Here is an 18,221-nt window from a genome sequence, read left to right as displayed (position 1 = left end):
TGCTTTGGATTCTTTCTCCCTGCCCCTTCGCCGCTCGTACTCTCACGGGCTCTCTCTCTCAAAAATAAATAAACATTAGAAAAAAAAAGAGAGATGAGCCCTACAATTGTTGCAGCTTACTGCCTGAGAGAGAATTCCCAGGCTACAGCAAGAGAAGGGGAAAGAACCACCAGAAACAATTTGTAGCCTTCTATGATCAGAAATATACTAGAAAAGGATTTCTAACTATTGTAGTTCTCAGTAGCTAAGTTGACACGTTAAAAAGCCATCACACAATACAATTGCAGTTACATAATATTGCCAAAAATGCAAACAGATCTACAGTGACAGAAAGTAGATCAGTAGTTGCCTGGAGGATTATGATATGAGATGCTGGAATGCAGGATTTAGTGACAAAAAATGGTCACGAGGAATTTTTTGGGAGTGACGGATATGTTCATTAATTTGACTGAGCTGATAGTTTCACAGGTGGAAGCATACACCAAAACTTAAATTGTACACTTTAAGGGTAATTTATTTTATTTAAATTATGCTTTAACAAAGCTGTGAAAATATATAGATTTCCAGCTGGTAAATCTCTAGATTGTTGGCAAAGAAAGGAAGAAACAGACCAACTGAAAGCTTTTTTGCAATAGGTTAGATAATAAAGAATGGTTTTGACAAAGCTTCAATCCATGAAAATGTTAACAAAGCTAGATGGGGAATCTACTCTGGAAATTGGGAACAGTCATGAGAAGTTTTAGATACCCATATCTAAATGTAGATATCTGCATACTATGCAACAGATATTTATCTAGAACCTATTTTATGCCAGCCTAGACTAAGACGCTAGTAACATGAAGTCTGACATAACTTTCTGGATACTTTTGCAAGCTGGTAGTGGTATAATAGATTTTTATCATAATCACAGATGAAACAAGTCAGGGAGCATGGCTTCTGACCCTGACATAAGCCAAATGTGAATAGAAGAAACTACTTAGAAGAATCCTAAGGGAGACTCTATTTCCCAGAACTTGCTAGGATCCAGTTAAGAGGCATTTATTTTTTTTTTTTCTGGAGGGGAGTGGATAATGTGAAGGATGTAGGAATCTTATTGATCACAAAGAGGAGTTCAAAAGGACACAATAAAATGCTTTAACAGAAAGAAGGGGATTTTACCTTAGAGAAATACAGACTATAAGGAATGAAGAGACAGAGACAGAAGATATATGAAGGACTTGGGGAAAAAAAATAAACCTTATTTGTTTTCTACAATGACAAGAGGATTTAAAATAGGTTAAGTAACATTAAGTAAGAGTAATATTATTTTTCTGTAACATATGTACTGCAGTGTATGCAAAGTCACATTCAGGTCCGTGGTAAATTTTCAAATCAAAGAAAGAAAACAGCAAATAATATATGTAAGACCCTCTTCTCTAAATTTTAAATAAGTATGAGCAGAAACTATATGCAAAATACAAAGAATAATCTATATCATAAATCTATTTTCCATGCCCTTGATTTGATAGCTTCTGACAATAATCCTGAATTAAGTGGTGAGTTTTCAATATATGTGTTCAATTACCTTTATCTATATTTAGCTCTAGCCTATGATATCATTCACTTTAAAGAGTCTCTGCCTACAGAATATTTGCCAGTATATCATGGATTTTCATATTTAGTTTTTATACTTTTTTTTACTGGATGTAATAAATTAGTTGTATTGTTTTATTTACACATGAGTGCATTGCAATTCAAAGACCTTGGCGGCATTTTAGAATTACAATGAAATCATCACGGGGATCAGATATTCATTGCCTTTTTTTCCAAACTGTCACTAAGCCATGCCAAGTAAAGACGAGCACACACATAAATACATATATTGAATATAAACCTATTTCATATTCACGATGTGAAGATGTGGGGAAAATGGTGAACTAGCAATGGAGGCTAAGGGCTTAGGAAGAAATAAAAATAAATAAACATTTTTTTTATTGTTTTTCAAAAGGTCTTAAAGTTCAAGTTACAAATCTTACTATTTGGTATGTAACTTGTAATTTTACCATACGAATAAAATAAGTGCTTCCTTTCAAAAATAAAGATAGTGATAGTCAAACTTTTGCAATTCACTTTGCAAATACATACAGACAGTAGGGATTTAGAAAATATATTTTATGATTCCTAAAAGAAACTGAGTGACAGGACACTGTAAGATTTTCTTTTTTCAGAGATATTTAAACAAACTACTCAGGCAATACTGAAGTGTGGTAATATTTTTTATAATTATTACGTTTTAAAATGCAAAAATAAGAACGTTTATAGTTTTGCTAAAATCGTCAGGATAATTAAATTTGCCTTTATAGACTGAAGAGAGAAAAAAAATGGCACTTCAAAATAATGATGGTATATACTCCAGAAAAATTCTTCCATTCCAGAAAAATTACAAATTTCTTAAAGAGTCTAGATAGAACATGTACAGAGTTTTTGGTTCTATCTGCGCACAACTAATTGCTTAATAGAACTGAGATCTGTCTAGGACTTTGCAATGTCCATATACACTCAGAAATGTCAGCTCAACTTCATTCTTCCAATTAATTTATAAATGTAACTGCCCTAATTATCAGCACTACCTGATGTATACCATTATCAAACTTGTATTCATATTCCTATCCCATTTTTGAGCTCTGGACTCCTTTCCAGGAATTAGAAAAATATGTGACTTCATTCTGTGCATGAGAATCCAGATATCATATTAAATCTTTTATAAGATAGTAAAGAAATAATGATCAAGTTTGTCAATGTTTGTCAATTGAATTAAACCAATGAATGTAATTGCCAGTACCCCATAATAGCCATTGTTTAAAAGACTATGGAAAACTTAATTATGAGGAACCACTTACTTGCTGAAGGAACTTACAACTAATATAAAGCTTTGGTCATGCCTGTAAAGGCTAAATACATAACATTATGTAAATCATACCTGGACTCATTAGAATGAAGCAAATTATCTTTGCAGATTATCTTAGTATGGGTTTTAAAAATGAAGCCGTATCATCTGGCAGTAAGTAAGTAAGAGTGAAATAACAGAATCTTGGAAATAAGCATTACTTTGCAGCAAATGTATTTTTTAAAAAAATCTTATGAATAGAAGTCACCGTGATGATTGGGTAAAAAAATCGGTGGCTTTGAAATATTGTCATTGCTGGACAAGATTCCACTACTTTATAAATGTCACACTGCAGGACATCATTCCCCTTCATTCATATTATTTCAGATAATTAGATAATTAGATAGATAATAGCCAACCCCAAGAATTTACACATATTTAGACTGCACTGTGCCCATCTCTTTCCAATTGCTAGGAAAGATTGATGAGTAAAAAAATGTGAAAGCACCCTTAAATGTTTTGCTTTACCTGGGGATATCCTCACCATTCACTATTCGATAATAACTCTTTAATGTGTGAAATATGTATTGTAAATTGTGATTAGATAAGCATGTTATAACCAGATTTAGGATGTTCTAGTATCAGGTATAATTTATTTTTATTAAAAAAATTTTTTTACATTTATTCATTTTTGAGAGACAGAGAGACACAGAGCACAAGTGGGGGAGGGGCAGAGAGGGAGGCAGACTCTGAAGCAGGCTCTAGGCTTTCAGCGACCAGCACAGAGCCCGATGCGGGGCTCCAACTCACAAACCGTGAAATCATGACCTGAGCTGAAGTCGGACGCTCAACCGACTGAGCCACCCAGATGCCCCTAATATCAGCTATAATTTAAATACCTATAAAAGTAAATTAACAAAGCTTGAGAAATTCCATGGTATTTATGTCCTACATTTGCCTTTGGCTTTTTCTTAAGCTTCCTACATTTTATTATCTCTGTTAGACAATCAATTTATCACTAATGGAAATAAAATGCAAAAGTATATAGGCATTAACAATTTTAATTATTAATTAATTATTATTAATTGGTTGTAAATGATGGATCAGGGAACTCTGAAGGAAGATGTGACAACCAGGTCATGTGCTTGCGTAGGGATAGGCAACTTTTTAAACTAAGCTAAAACAAGGTATCCAGTCTCATTCAGACATTTGAATCCATTCAAGAAGAATCTCAAGCACAGAGAGCTGAAACTGTACATGCATTGTTTAAATATAATTACTAATAACTATTCATGATATCTTAATTGAAAAAGACAAAGACATGGTGAAAAAACTTTTTCATCAAATGCTTGACCCTTGGAATTTTGAACCTTTCGTTTCCTCCATTGCAAAGACAAAATATTCCCTTGAGTCCTGGATGTATATGCTAATGCAAAATGTATATAAATCTGGACAAGGTGAGAAACAGAAAAACGTGGTCATTCATGGTAATTAAATTTATGCCATGAGAATCTCTGAGAATAAAGTATACTTACTGTGCCCTGGCAGAGTCATTCATGGACTAATCAAACTTGAGTGGAATGAAATTGTGCCAGGACTGAGCTGAAGTTTAAGAGGAATAACATGCTTCTCTAATCTCCAGTCTATCTTCTATACTAAAAAATGCTTTGTCCTCAGAGTTTTGCATGCTATTGGCTATATTTTAAAATATTTTAAAAGAAACATGTCAAAAAATAATTGCTAGTTTGCATGCAGAACTTGGAGGTAGTGTAGCAAGCCCCTGTCCCTAAATTTGGAATTTTTAGAGTTAACACGTTGAACATCTTTTCATCTTCTTTATTAAAACTAAAATTACTAAAAGCCATCTCCTAATGAATATTGGTACTTAAATAATTTCTCAATTATATTTTTAACTATTGTAACTAAAACAAGGACATGTGACTTATTTAAAAACAAATTAGCAGCGAGACTATCAGATTGCTCTTTATTCAAAACTCTAGAGTGTAATGTGGTTCCTAGGAAGTCCATTCAGCTGGACAAAAAATTTCATTGAAAAAACTTAAGATATATCCTTTTTTTTTTAGACACACACACAGAGAGAGAGAGAGAGAGAGAGAGAGAGAGAGAGAGAGAAACAGGGGAGAGGCAGAGGGAGAGAGAGAATCTCAAGCAGGCTCCCTGCCCAGAGCGTAGAGCCCAATATGGGGCTCAATCTCATGATTCTGGGATCATAACCTGAGTTACTGAATTGAAACCTAGAGTTGGTCCCAGACTCCCCAGAGTATGTCCATATTAATACAGAAATTATATAAGTAGTAAAGAGGCGACAATAAACCATTTCCAACTACATGTATTTTTTTAAATATAATTTATTGGCAAGTTAGCTAACATACAGTGTATACAGTATGCTCTTGTTTTCTGGGGGTAGATTCCTATGATTCATTGCTTACATACAACACCCAGTGTGCCTCCCAACAAATGTCCTCCTCAATGCCCATCACACATTTTCCCCTCTCCCCTGCCATCAACCCTCAATTTGTTCTCTGTATTTAAGAGTCTTTTATGGTTTGCCTTCCTCTCTGTTTGAAACTATTTTTTCTCCTTCCCTTCTCCCATGGTCTTCTGTCAAGTTTCTCAAATTACATATATGAGTGAAATCATATGATATTTGTCTTTCTGTGACTAACTTATTTCACTTAGCATAATACCCTCCAGTTCCATCCATGTTGTTGTAAATGGTAAGATTTCATTCTTTCTCATCACCAATTAGTATTCAATTATATATATATATATATATATATATATATATATATCACATCTTCTTTTTTAACTTTTTATTATTAAATATAATTTATTGTCAAGTTGGTTGCCATAAACACCCAGTGCTCATCCAAACAGATCCCTCCTCAATGCCCATCACTCACTTTCCCCTCTCCCCCACCTCCCATCAACCCTCAGTTTCTTCTCAGTATTTAAGAGTCTTTATGGTTTGCCTCCTTCCCTCTCTGTAACACTTTCTCCCCCTTCCCCTCTCCCATGGTCTTCTGTTAAGTTTTTCAGGATCCACATATGAGTGAAAACGTATGGTGTCTGTCTTTCTCTGCCTGACTTATTTCACTTAACATAAACCACATCTTCTTTTTTAATTTTTTTTTTAATGTTTATTTATTTTTGAGACAGAGACAGAGCATGAATGGGGGAGGGTCAGAGAGAGAGGGAGACACAGAATCCGAAACAGGCTCCAGGCTCTGAGCTGTCAGCACAGAGCCCGACGCGGGGCTCAAACTCACAGACAGTGAGATCATGACTTGAGCTGAAGTCGGACGCTCAACCGACTGAGCCACCCAGGCGCCCAAACCACATCTTCTTTATCCATTCATCAGTTAATGGACATTTGGGTTGTTTCCATAATTTGGCTGTTGTTGAAAGTGCTGCTGTAAACATTGGGGTACATGTGCCCCTTTGAAACAGCACTCCTGTATCCTCTGGATAAATTGCTACTAGTGCTATTGCTGGGTTGTAGGGTAGTTCTATTTTTAATTTTTTTTTTCAGAACCGCCACACTGTTTTCCGGAGGGAGCTGCACCAGTTTACATTTCCACCAACAGTGTAAGACAGTTCCCATTTCTCCACATCCTTGCCAACATCTGTTGTTGCCTGAGTTGTTAAGTTTAGCCACTCTGACTGGTGTGAGGTGGTATCTCACTGTGGTTTTGATCTGTATTTCCCTGATGATGAGTGACGTTGAGCATCTTTTTCATGTGTCTGTTGGCCATCTGGATGTCTTCTTTGGAAAAGTGTCTATTCATGTCATCTGCCCATCACTGGATTATTTGTTTTTTGGGTGTTGATTTTGATGAGTTCTTTAGAGATTTGGGGTGCTAACCTTTTATTTGACATGTCATTTGCAAATATCTTCTCCAATTCCATCAGTTGCCTTCTAGTTTTGTTGATTGTTTCCTTTGCTGTGCAGAAACTTTTTATCCTGATGAGGTCCCAATACTTCATTTTTGCTTTTATTTCCCTTGCCGTTTGAGACATGTTGAGTAAGAAGTTCCTGTAGCTGAGGTCAAAAAGGTTGTTGCCTGTTTTCTCCTGTAGGGTTTTGATGGTTTCCTGTCTTAACATTTAGGTCTTGCATCCATTTGTGTATGGTGTAAGAAAGTGGCCCAGCTTCATTCTCCTTCGTGTTGCTGTCCAGTTATCCCAGCACCATTTGTTAAAGAGACTGTCATTTTTCCATTGGATACTCTTTCCTGCTTTGTCAAAGATTAGTTGGCCATAAATTTGTGGGTCGAATTCTGGGTTCTCTATTCTATTCTATTGGTCTATATGTCTGTTTTTGTGCCAATACCATACTGTCTTGATGATTACAACTTTGTAATACAGGCTAAAGATCAGGATTGTGATGCCTTCTGCTTTTGTTTTCTTTTTCAACATTACTTTGACTATTCAGGGTCTTTTGTTGTTCCATACAAATTTGCTCTGAGAAGAATGCCGGTGCAATTTTGCTTGGGATTGCATTGAATGTGTAGATTGTTTTGGGTAGTGTTGACATTTTAACAATATTTGTTCATCCAATCCACGAGTATGGAATGTTTTTCCATTTTTTTGTGTCTTTAATTTCTTTCATAAGTTTTCTATAGTTTTCAGCATACAGGTCTTTTACATCTTTGGTTAGGTTTATTCCTAGGTAGTTTATGGTTCTTGGTACAATTGTAAATGGGAACAATTTCTTGATTTCTCTTTCTGTTGCTTCATTATTGGTGTATAGAAATGCAACCTATTTATATACACTGGTTTTATATCCTGCTACTTTGCTGAATTCATGAATCAGCTCTAGCAGCTTTTTGGTGGAGGTTTTTGGGTTTTCTATGTAGAGTAGCATGTCATCTGTGAAAAGTGAAAGTTTGACTTCTTCTTTTCCAGTTTGGATGCATTTTATTTCATTTTGTTTTCTGACTGCTGAGGCTAGGACTTCCAACACTATGTTAAACAACAGTAGTAAGAGTGGACATCCTGCTGTGTTCCTTCTCAGGGGGAAAGCCCTCAGTTTTTACCAATGAGGAAGATATTAGCAATGGGCTTTTCATTTATGGCTCTTATGATGTTAAGGTATGTTCCTTTATCCTGACTTTCCTGAGAGTTTTTAAGAGAGGATGCTGTGTTTTGTTGAATGCTTTTTCTGCGTGTATTGACGAGATCATATGGTTCTTATACTTTCTTCTATTAATGTGATGTATCACCTTGATTGCTTCGTGAATACTGATCCATGCCTATGGTGCAGGAATGAAACCCACTGGATCATGGTGAAAAATTCTTTAAATATACTGCTGAATTCAATTTGCTAGTATCTTGTTGATCAGCTAGCATCCATGTTCATCAAGGATATTGACCTATAGTTCTCCCTTTTAATGAAATCTCTGTCTGTTTGGGGATCAAGGTCTTGCTGGCTTCATAGAATGAGTCTGGAAGCTTTCCTTCCATTTCTGGTTTTTGGAATAGCTTGAGAAAGATAGGTATTAACTCTGCTTTAAATGTGTGGTAGAATTCCCCTGGGAGGCCATCTGTCCCAGGACTCTTATTTATTGGTGGATTTTTGATAACTGATTCAATTTCTTTGCTGGTTATGGGTCTATTCAAATTTTCTATTTCTTCCCATTTGAGTTTTTGTGGTGTGTGTGTGTGTGTGTGTGTGTGTGTGTGTAGGAAATTGTCCATTTCTTCCAGGTTGTCCAGTTTGTTGGCATATAATTTTTCATAGTATTCTCTAATAATTGTATTTCTGTTGTATTGATCATGATTTCTTCTCTTTAATTTGTGATTTTATATATTTGGGTTTTCTCTCATCTCTTTTTGAGAAGTCTAAGTGTTTATAAACTTTGTTTATTCTTTCAAAAAAACAGCTCTTAGATTCATTGATCTGTTATATTGATTTTTGGATTCTATATTGCTTATTTCTGCTCTAATCTTTATTACTTCTCTTCTTTTGCTGGTTTTGGGGTTTCTTTGTTGTTCTGCTTCTAGTTCCTTTAGGTGTGTGGTTAGGTTTTGTATTTGGAGTTTTCTTTGTTTCTTGAGATAGGCCTGGATTGCAATGTATTTTCCTCTTAGGACTGCCTTTACTGCATCCCAAATGTTTGGACTGTCATGTTTTCCTTTTCATTTGCTTCCATATATTTTTTAATTTCTTCCTTAATTGCCTGGTTGACCCATTCATTCTTTAGTAAGATATTCTTTAACCTCCATGCATTTGGAGGCTTTCCAACTTAGTTTCTTGTGGTTGATTTCAAGTTTCATAGCGTTGTGTTCTGAAAATATGCATGGTATGATCTCAGTTCTTTCATATTTATTGAAGGCTGTTTCATGATTCAGTACGTGATCTATCTTGGAGAATGTTCCATGTGCACTCAAGGAGAATGTGTATTCTGCTGCTTTTGGATGAAAAGTTCTGAACATATCTGTCAAATCCATCTGGTCCAGTGTAATATTCAAGTCTATTGTTTCTTTATTGATTTTCTGCCTAGTTGATCTATCCATTGTTGTAAGTGGAGTATTAAAGTCCCCTGCAATTACCATATTCTTATCAATAAGATTGCTTATGTTTGTGACTAATTGATTTATATATTTGAGTTTTTCAAGTTGGGGGCAGAAACATTTATGATTCTTAGCTCTTCTTGATGGATAGACCCTGTAATTATGATATAATGTCCTTTTTCATCTCTTGTTACAACCTTTAGTTTAAAATCTAGGTTTTTCTTGATATAAGTATGGCTGCTCCAGCTTTCTTTTGACCTCCAGTAGCATGATCGATGGTTCTCCACCCCCTCACTTTCAATCTGTAGGTATCCTCATGTCTAAAATGAGTCTCTTGAAGACACATATAGATGGATCCTGGTATTTTATCCATTCTGATACCCTTTGTCTTTTGATTGGGGCATTTAGTCCATTTACATTCAGAGTTATTATTGAAAGATATGGGTTTAGTGTCATTGCGTTATCTGTAGGTTTCATGCTTGTGGAGTGTCTCTGGTCCTTCATAGTCTTTGCAGCATTCCACTCACAGAGTCCCCCTTAGGATCTCCTTCAGGGCTGGTTTAGTGGTTATTAACTCCTTCAGTTTTTGTTTGGGGAAGCTTTTATCTCTCGTTTTATTCTGAATGACATCTTTTTTGGGTAAAGTATTCTTGGCTGCATATTTTTCTTATTCAGCACATTGAATGTTTCTTGCTGTTACTTTTGGCCTGCCAAGTTTCAGTGGACAGGTCTGCTACTATCCTATGTTTCCTTGTAGGTTAAGGCCCGTTTGTCTCTATCTGATTTCAGAATTATCTCTTTATCTTTGTATTTTGCCAGTTTTACCATGACATGCTGGAGAGAAGACCTATTCTTAGTGAATATGAAGGGAGTTCTCTGTGCCTCCTGGATCTGGATATTCTCTTCCTTCCCCAGATAAGGGAAGTTCTCAACTATAGTTTGTACAGGTAAACTGTTGCCCCTTTCTCTCTCTCTTCTTCTGGAAAGCCTGTGATATGCATATTATTATCTTTCAGTGAATCACTTCTTTCTCTAATTCTCCTCTTGTGGTCTAATATTATCTCTCTTTTTCTAGGCTTCATCATTTTCCATAATTTTATCTTCTATCAGATTCTTTTTTTTTTTTTCAACGTTTATTTATTGTTGGGACAGAGAGAGACAGAGCGTGAACGGGGGAGGGGCAGAGAGAGAGGGAGACACAGAATCGGAAACAGGCTCCAGGCTCTGAGCCATCAGCCCAGAGCCTGATGCGGGGCTCGAACTCACGGACCGCGAGATCGTGACCTGGCTGAAGTCGGACGCTTAACCGACTGCGCCACCCAGGCGCCCCCATAATTTTATCTTCTATTTCACGTATTCTCCCTCTGCTTCCCCCCATCCTCACTGTCACTGCATCTAGTTTATTTTGTACTTCATTTATAGCATTTCTTAATTCATGTTGACTATTTCTTAGTTCCTTGATCTCTGCAGCAATAGATTCTCTGCTGTCTTCTATGCTTTTCTCAAGCCCAGCTATTTATCTTATGACTATTACTCTAAATTCTTGATCAGATATATTATTTATATATGTTTTGAGCACTTCTCTAGGTGTCATTTCTTCCTGGAATTTCTTTTGAGGAGAATTTTTCCATTGACATGGGCAGGGAAAAAGAAAAGAAGAAAAAAAAATTGAACAGGCAGAGAATCAGAGAAACTATATAGTTCCATACAGAGAGAGAGGGGAAAATAAAGGAGAAGGAGATACAGATAATATATAATATTAATATAATATAATTAATATGTATAGCATATAATATTAATTATTAATATATAATATATGTAAAATAAGAATTGACCAAGAATCAGATCAGAAAATTCAAACCCTCTGTACAGATATCTGATGATGCCTTGGAACCAATGGCTAAACTGGTCTGCAGGAGGGGCTATCTGGTTTGATAAGTGTCAGTCTTGCTCTAGTAGATACAGTTACCAGCAAAGAGGGTTTTGTGTACACAGGTCTGCCTCCACTGTGGGCCTGCTGTCTGTTCCCTGAAGTCCCGCCTTGCCTTGCTGATGATGGAAGAAAAATGGCAACACTACAGTCTCTCCTCCCTGGACCAAGTGTCCCAGACCACTCTGTTCAGGTTGTCCTCCCAGTGCCACATGGACATGAGCAGGCTGGTTTGTCCCACTCCATTGTCTCCCACACCTCCTAGGCCTTCGGTTGGGATTGAAACCCCAATGTCTTAAAGGATCCCACTCTGTGTGACCTAGTTCCAGAGTGGTACAAAGGTCCCAGGCAGCTGACAAAGGGCCTCTGGATGTCAGGTGCCTCAGGGTCTTTTGTCCTCAGAGAGGCTAAGTAGTTTCTTCCCACAACACTCAAGGGAGAGGACTTATCTCTCTCTGACTGCGCCTCTGAGCTAACTATCGGGACTGGGCTCTCTCCCCTCCTCCCCAGTTCAGGAAACAGGGCTGAAGGCCCCAGTCCAGAGAAAGACCTGCAACCCTGGATGGTGTTAGAAATTGGTTCCTTTTACATTTTTTCAATTCCCTTATCCGTGGTTTTTCTCTTGTCCGAATACAATCCTACACTTCCACAGTCTCTCTTTCCCTTCCTTTTGTCTCTCCACAGAAGGGAATCCCTCCCTTCCATGCCTATACCCCCTGTTTTATCACTCCCAGTTTGCAATCCTGTACCTATGGCCCGTGAAGTTGTCCTGGTATGCCCCCGGAGAGATTTTTCTGTCATTCTGTAGACCGGATTCCTGGAATTCCAAGTCTTCTGGCCTCAATACTGCTGTGTTCGATGGACAAGGGAACTTCATGTTCCCCTACTTCTCCACCATGTTGAGTCCTCCAACTCCATGTATTTTTTCATTAAATTAAAAACATCTATAGATAGATGATTCACATGGTATTGTAAGAAATAATATGAGATTTTGTTCAACTTTTATAAAATAAAATTCCCCAATGGAAACATCTTACAATATTATATTATTACAACCAGAATATTGGCTTGATGAAATCAGTTACCAAACAACTCCATCACCACAGAAAACTTCTCATTACTCTTTAGTAGCCACACAATTCTCTCTTCCCCCATCCTTAACCTTTGGCAACCACTAATCCCACTAATCTGTCCCCTGTTTCTATTTTCTTTTAATTTTGAGAATACTATGTAAGTGAAATCATGCAGTATGAAACATTTTGAGACTAGCTTCTGTTCACTCAGCATAATTCTATGGAGATTCATCCAAGTTGTTGCATACACAATAGTTTCTTCATTTTATTGCTGACTAGTATTCCATGGTATGGATGTATCACTGTTTAACCATTTACCCACTGAAGGATATATGGCTTGTTTCCAGGTTTTTGCTGTTATGAGTATGGTTAACATCAACGTCTGTCTAAAAATCTTTGTGAACCTAAATTTTCATTATCTCTGGGATAAAGGCACAAGGGAACATTTTATTTTTTAAGTTAGATGGTAGTTTCATGTTTTGTTATTTGAGAATTTGCCAATCATTTTGCAGAGTGGCTATTCTATTTTATATTTCCTCACAGTATATGAGTGATCAAAGTTCTCAGAATCCCCACCAGCATTTGGTATTGTCACTTATATATTAGCTTTTCTGATAAGTGTATAGTGGTATCATATTGTGTTTTTAATTTGCATTTTCCTGATGGCTAATGATATTGAACCCCACGAAATGGAGTTTTCAGGGAACAACCTTGAGAAATGAAATAATGTCTCCTTCTGGAGCAAAAGACAGTTTTGCTTACTGTTTGCTATAAAGGGGTTTTTCCAAGCTCAGTGCTTCACTCCTGTAAAGCAACCTACTGGGTGTTCTCCACAGCACATAGAGACAAAGGGAACCAATGCAAACATGACAGTTATGATGCCTACTTTGCTATGAATAATGAAGTCAATAGATTCTCACCTATGGCTCCTGGTCTGACACCATCCATGAAACAGTAATAGATTAACTTAATATTGTTATGGGGGGATACAATTAAAACCCATGCTTATCATTTACTACTAAACTCTAAGTCATTAGAGGGAAACACATTTCAAGCCTTTCATCATTGGAATTTAACCATTATATATTATGCATTTAATAATTAATGTAATATAATTGATGAGCTACAGATAAGAGGAGAAGGAAGTAGATGTGACATATATACACTCAATGATTTGGACAGAGTGCATAAGAAAAGGAAGCAAGAGGAACTAAGGAAGGGTGTCATGTGAGATTCTTTCACTGAAAGTCAACTGATTCTATTTGATTTTGGCCCGCTAAACGCTAATATTAAACTCTATGACATTATTACTTATTAATATTATTTTAATTTTTAATCATCTTCTCTAAAGTTTGTCTCATTTTATCCTTACAGCAGGAGCATGAGTTAGACAGGACATTATTTTTCAAAGGAGGAAAATAAGTTCCACAGAGATTAAATGACATGCTTCAAATTAAATAATTCACAAATCAGTTCCACGGTAATATAAAGAATGCATTAGTACGATTCGCACAGTAAGTTCCTTCGAATTGGAATTCTGAATTTTTATACCTAAAATTGGAGATGCATTCGTTTATAACACCCATTCTTATCACCTTAACACCTGAGATGATGTCAAGAACTTTTGTTGTTAATATGTAGTTTTTTTCTTATTATCTAAGATTTTATTTTATTTTAGATTTTCCCAAATCATCTCATACAAATTATCTGAAATCTATTTCAAATTCTCTTTATTTTAAATTATCTTTTGCTTATATTTGATATAAACTAATGACTTCATTAAACTTCCAGTTTGTTAAAAAGAATTTAGTGAACTACCTTGCCTGAGGCAATATTGTCTTTCACATATTTTATAAATATAGAGAATTCTTTTTTTAAGTTTTTTAAAAGTTTATTTATTTTTCTAGTAATCTCTGCACCCAACGTGGGGCTACGGTAATGAGGTAGAAGTAATGTCCCCAGTACTTTATGACCTATATCTAACCACCTTTATGCCTCGAATGATTATTACATTTTTGTTGAAAAATGATGACACCAACAGATAAGCAAAAATAAAAGCTCCCTTAATATAATGATAATATTGATAAATTATGACAATAATAGCAGCTAACAGTTATATAGTGCTTACTCTGTATAGACACTATTCTAAACACTTTTAATGATTAATATATTTAAACCTCAAAATAATTCCAGAAGTATACAACAGTAATAGAAGGAGGAGGAGGGGGAGGAGATGTATTTGCATTCCATAGAGAAGAAACTATTGATAAGGAATGCCATTAATCTAGGTAAATGTTTACATATTTCAGTAGATATATGTGTTCTTTGTTTGGGACACGTTTCCCTTACCGTAAATTTCCCTTGAAAGCACACGTATTGATTGGAGTGAAAAATTTCATCAGATGTTTATAAGAAACTCAAACCATGCCTTTTTTTTTTTTTTTTTTTTTTGAGAGAGCATGTGTAAGTGAGGGCAGAGGGGGAGATCATGACCTGAGCTGAAGTTGGATGCTTAACCGACTGAGCCACCCAGGCACAGAGAACCTTAGAGAGAGCCCAACCTGGGGCTCAATCCCATGACCCTGGGATCATGACCTGAGCCAAAATCAAGAGTTGGAGGCTCAACCTAATGAGCTACCCAGGCACCCCGACCCATGTCATTCTTAAAGTATTAGAGAGGAATGGCTTTGCCCTTCTGTGACTACCCTCATGAGAGGCTTTTAGGGATTCTCACTACTTTCTGGTCTGGTATGGGAATGCACAAGTCATAATCAGTTGACCTGATTGTCAAGCATCAATCTAGCTTGCCTCGGAGACATTCATGTCTGTCCTCCTCCTCTACATGAACAGCTGTCCAAATGAGTTCCAGGATAGTCTAAAGCAGAAACTTCAGCTTGAATTGTTTCAGATCATCTCTAAACATTACTGGGTTCTGGCATCTGCAAGCCAGAAGAGATTTCAGGTCTGTCTTACATTTCTGTACCCACAAACCTGAAGTCTTACCCCATGCTCACCACTTCCTACCGTAGTAATTGTCGTACAGGCTTCCTCAGGCTCTAATGAATTTTCCCAGCAAATGCAGGATCATCATGTTGTACATTTAAATTTCCTGCTCTCCATTTGGTGTTCTTTTTCTTATGTTCTTAGGAGAGACCTAATTATCTAAGAATATAGTACACTCATAATTATTCAGGTAATTCCTTCTCTGTCTTCTCGTTGATTTTTTTTTAATTCATCAGATCCTTTAACATAATGGGTTATAATTATTTCTTCAAGTGTCTTTCTTAACAACTAGAATAGGATCTCTTCAAGGCAAGATACCTTTTGAATTGTTATTAGTACTTGGTTCTTATAGCTCCTGGCATAGTTTAACTTCTCCCCAAATATTTGGTTAACCCTTTCATTAATGAATTTATTTAAAAATCATAGAAAATCTACTAGAAATTCAACTACCATGAGTCAGAATATGATTTTATATATTTTGGTGGAACTTTGGAAGTTTTTTGTTTGTTTGTTTGCTTGTTAAATTGTTTTTTAATGTTTATTTGTGAGGGAGAGAGAGAGAGTGAGCATGAGCAGGGGAGGGACAGAAAGAGGGAAACAGAATGTGAAGCAAGCCCCAGGCTCTGAACTGTCAGCACAGAGCACTGAACAGTGCTTGAACTCGTGAACTGGGAGATCATGACCTGAGCCGAAGTTGAACGCCCAACTGACTGAGCAACCCGGGCGTCCCTTGTTTGTTTGCTTGTTAAAACATATTTGTTTCTATTTACTTTTCATGATGGTAATGAGGATTAGATAAAAGAAAACTAAATTATTTTTATTCTATAATAAAAATGTAATATATATTGACTATTTTCAAATTTCTTGTTCTGTTGAAATTTGGTTGCACTTTTAAAATGTTTTTCAATAAAACAATTAGATAACCATGAAACATAGGAAGAGAACAGTCAAAAATGACAGGACTTTAGTGAATTTGAACTACAAAGGCAGTATCTCCCATGCTGACATTATAGTTAAAATTTTGTTTTATGAACATGCTTAGGAAATTTAAAAGTTTTTAACAACTCTAATTATGGACCTATGGAAATATCAAATAACAAAGTCCATCAGCAATATTCCTATATATTTTAATCAATCACTTCTCTTGAATATTTACTCACACCAATATTAAGGCAATATACCTGACTCAAGTCATTGTATCCATTTTAGGAAATAAGAAATTTTGAAAGATAAATTGGCAGGGCATCTGGCTGGATCGGTTTGTAGAGCATGTGAGTCTTGATCTCATGGTCGTCAGTTCAAGCCCCACTTTGAGAATAGAACTTACATTAAAAAAAGAAGGGGTGTGGCGGTTCCTGGGTGGCTCATTCGGTTGAGCTCTGACTCTTGATTTCAGCTCAGGTCATGATCTCATGGCTTGTGAGTTTGAGTCACATGCCAGGCTCTCTGCTGTCAGCACAGAACACTCTTCGGATCCTCTGTCTCCCTCTCTCTACCCTCCCCTGCTCGTGCTCTCTCTCTCTTTCTGAAAAATAAACATTAAAAGAAAATAATTGGATTGTTTGAAATTAGATGTGTTAGACAAGGGAGTGAATAAAAATTAGTTTGCTTTTAAAAATATGCCATGGGGGATCCATCTTTAGATCAGTGCTCTAAACATTATTTGTCCTGTAGATTATTTTCCTGGGTTTTTCAGAAAATCTCTTCTGACGTGATAACTTCACAGCATTGGCCAAGTTCCTTTTGATCAGAGTTTCGTCACTTAACATCTGAATATCTAACCTAAAAAGAAAGACTATATTATGAATGGTTATGAACCTGGCATAACAAAATTGAGTTCAAATATTGGGTTCTGTAGAGGAAAATACTTTATTTTCATATATCTGTTTCTTTATTTATAAAAAAGTATGTTTCCTAATGTCATTTTGAGAATTAATAATGATAGTTAATATTAATTCAGACTTTATCTGATCTCATTTCATTTCATTTCATTTTAACAGTGTTAAAAAAACAAAATTCAACTGAGTAAGTTTTAGACATCTTATTGCTTAAGTCAATGATTCATGAATCAGGAAGCATCTCATCTTGCAGATGGAAAGGAACTCTGAGGAGCTGTACAAAATGAAAGACTTATAGGCAGAAGGGAACAGAAACAAGGAAATTATACTAGCAAAAAGGTGGATTCATTGTGACAAGTTCATGTTCCTTCAGGGGATGTCAGGGGTCTATCAGGCAGACTACCTCAATAGTGCTGATCATCAGATGACTCCTGATTGACTGGTTTAAGACTTCACTTCTGGGAGAGGTCAAAATTCTAATTAAGTCAAGTCTCAGTTTGTTGACATGGGACTTGGCAAAATTAACTCCATTGGGAGCTGTTGTCTTGTTTTTAACAATAATCATATGAAGTTGGTGCTACTATTATACTCATCTTACAGGTGAGGAAACAGTAATTAAAGGTTAAGGCCATATGCCCAAGGTAATGTAGCCAATAAACAGAATGACTAGGATAGGAACATTCGGTCCTAAGTTATTTTAAAAATCAATGAAAATTATCTAGTAAGCCTTACAAAGTAATAATTATTATGGTCACAATCAGTACTGAAACTAGCCCATTAGAATAATTAAATTCAATAAGACAAAGGAATGAATGATCTTTTTTCCTCTACTACTGTTTTCAGTTGAATCATCTTGTCATCTGCCCTTTGACAAGATCTTTGGATAGAAGTGCCTTACTGCTTTATAAGTATTGAAAATAGTTATCCATAAAGGCTGGAGTAGCTTGCTCTGGTGATGCCCAGGCCCTTGCAGG

The sequence above is a fragment of the Leopardus geoffroyi genome, chromosome C3 (assembly GCF_018350155.1).
Source record: "Leopardus geoffroyi isolate Oge1 chromosome C3, O.geoffroyi_Oge1_pat1.0, whole genome shotgun sequence".
NCBI classification, from domain to species: Eukaryota; Metazoa; Chordata; class Mammalia; order Carnivora; family Felidae; genus Leopardus; species Leopardus geoffroyi.
The sequence above is the reverse complement of the archived record's forward strand: the minus strand, read 5'-3'. Positions refer to the sequence as shown.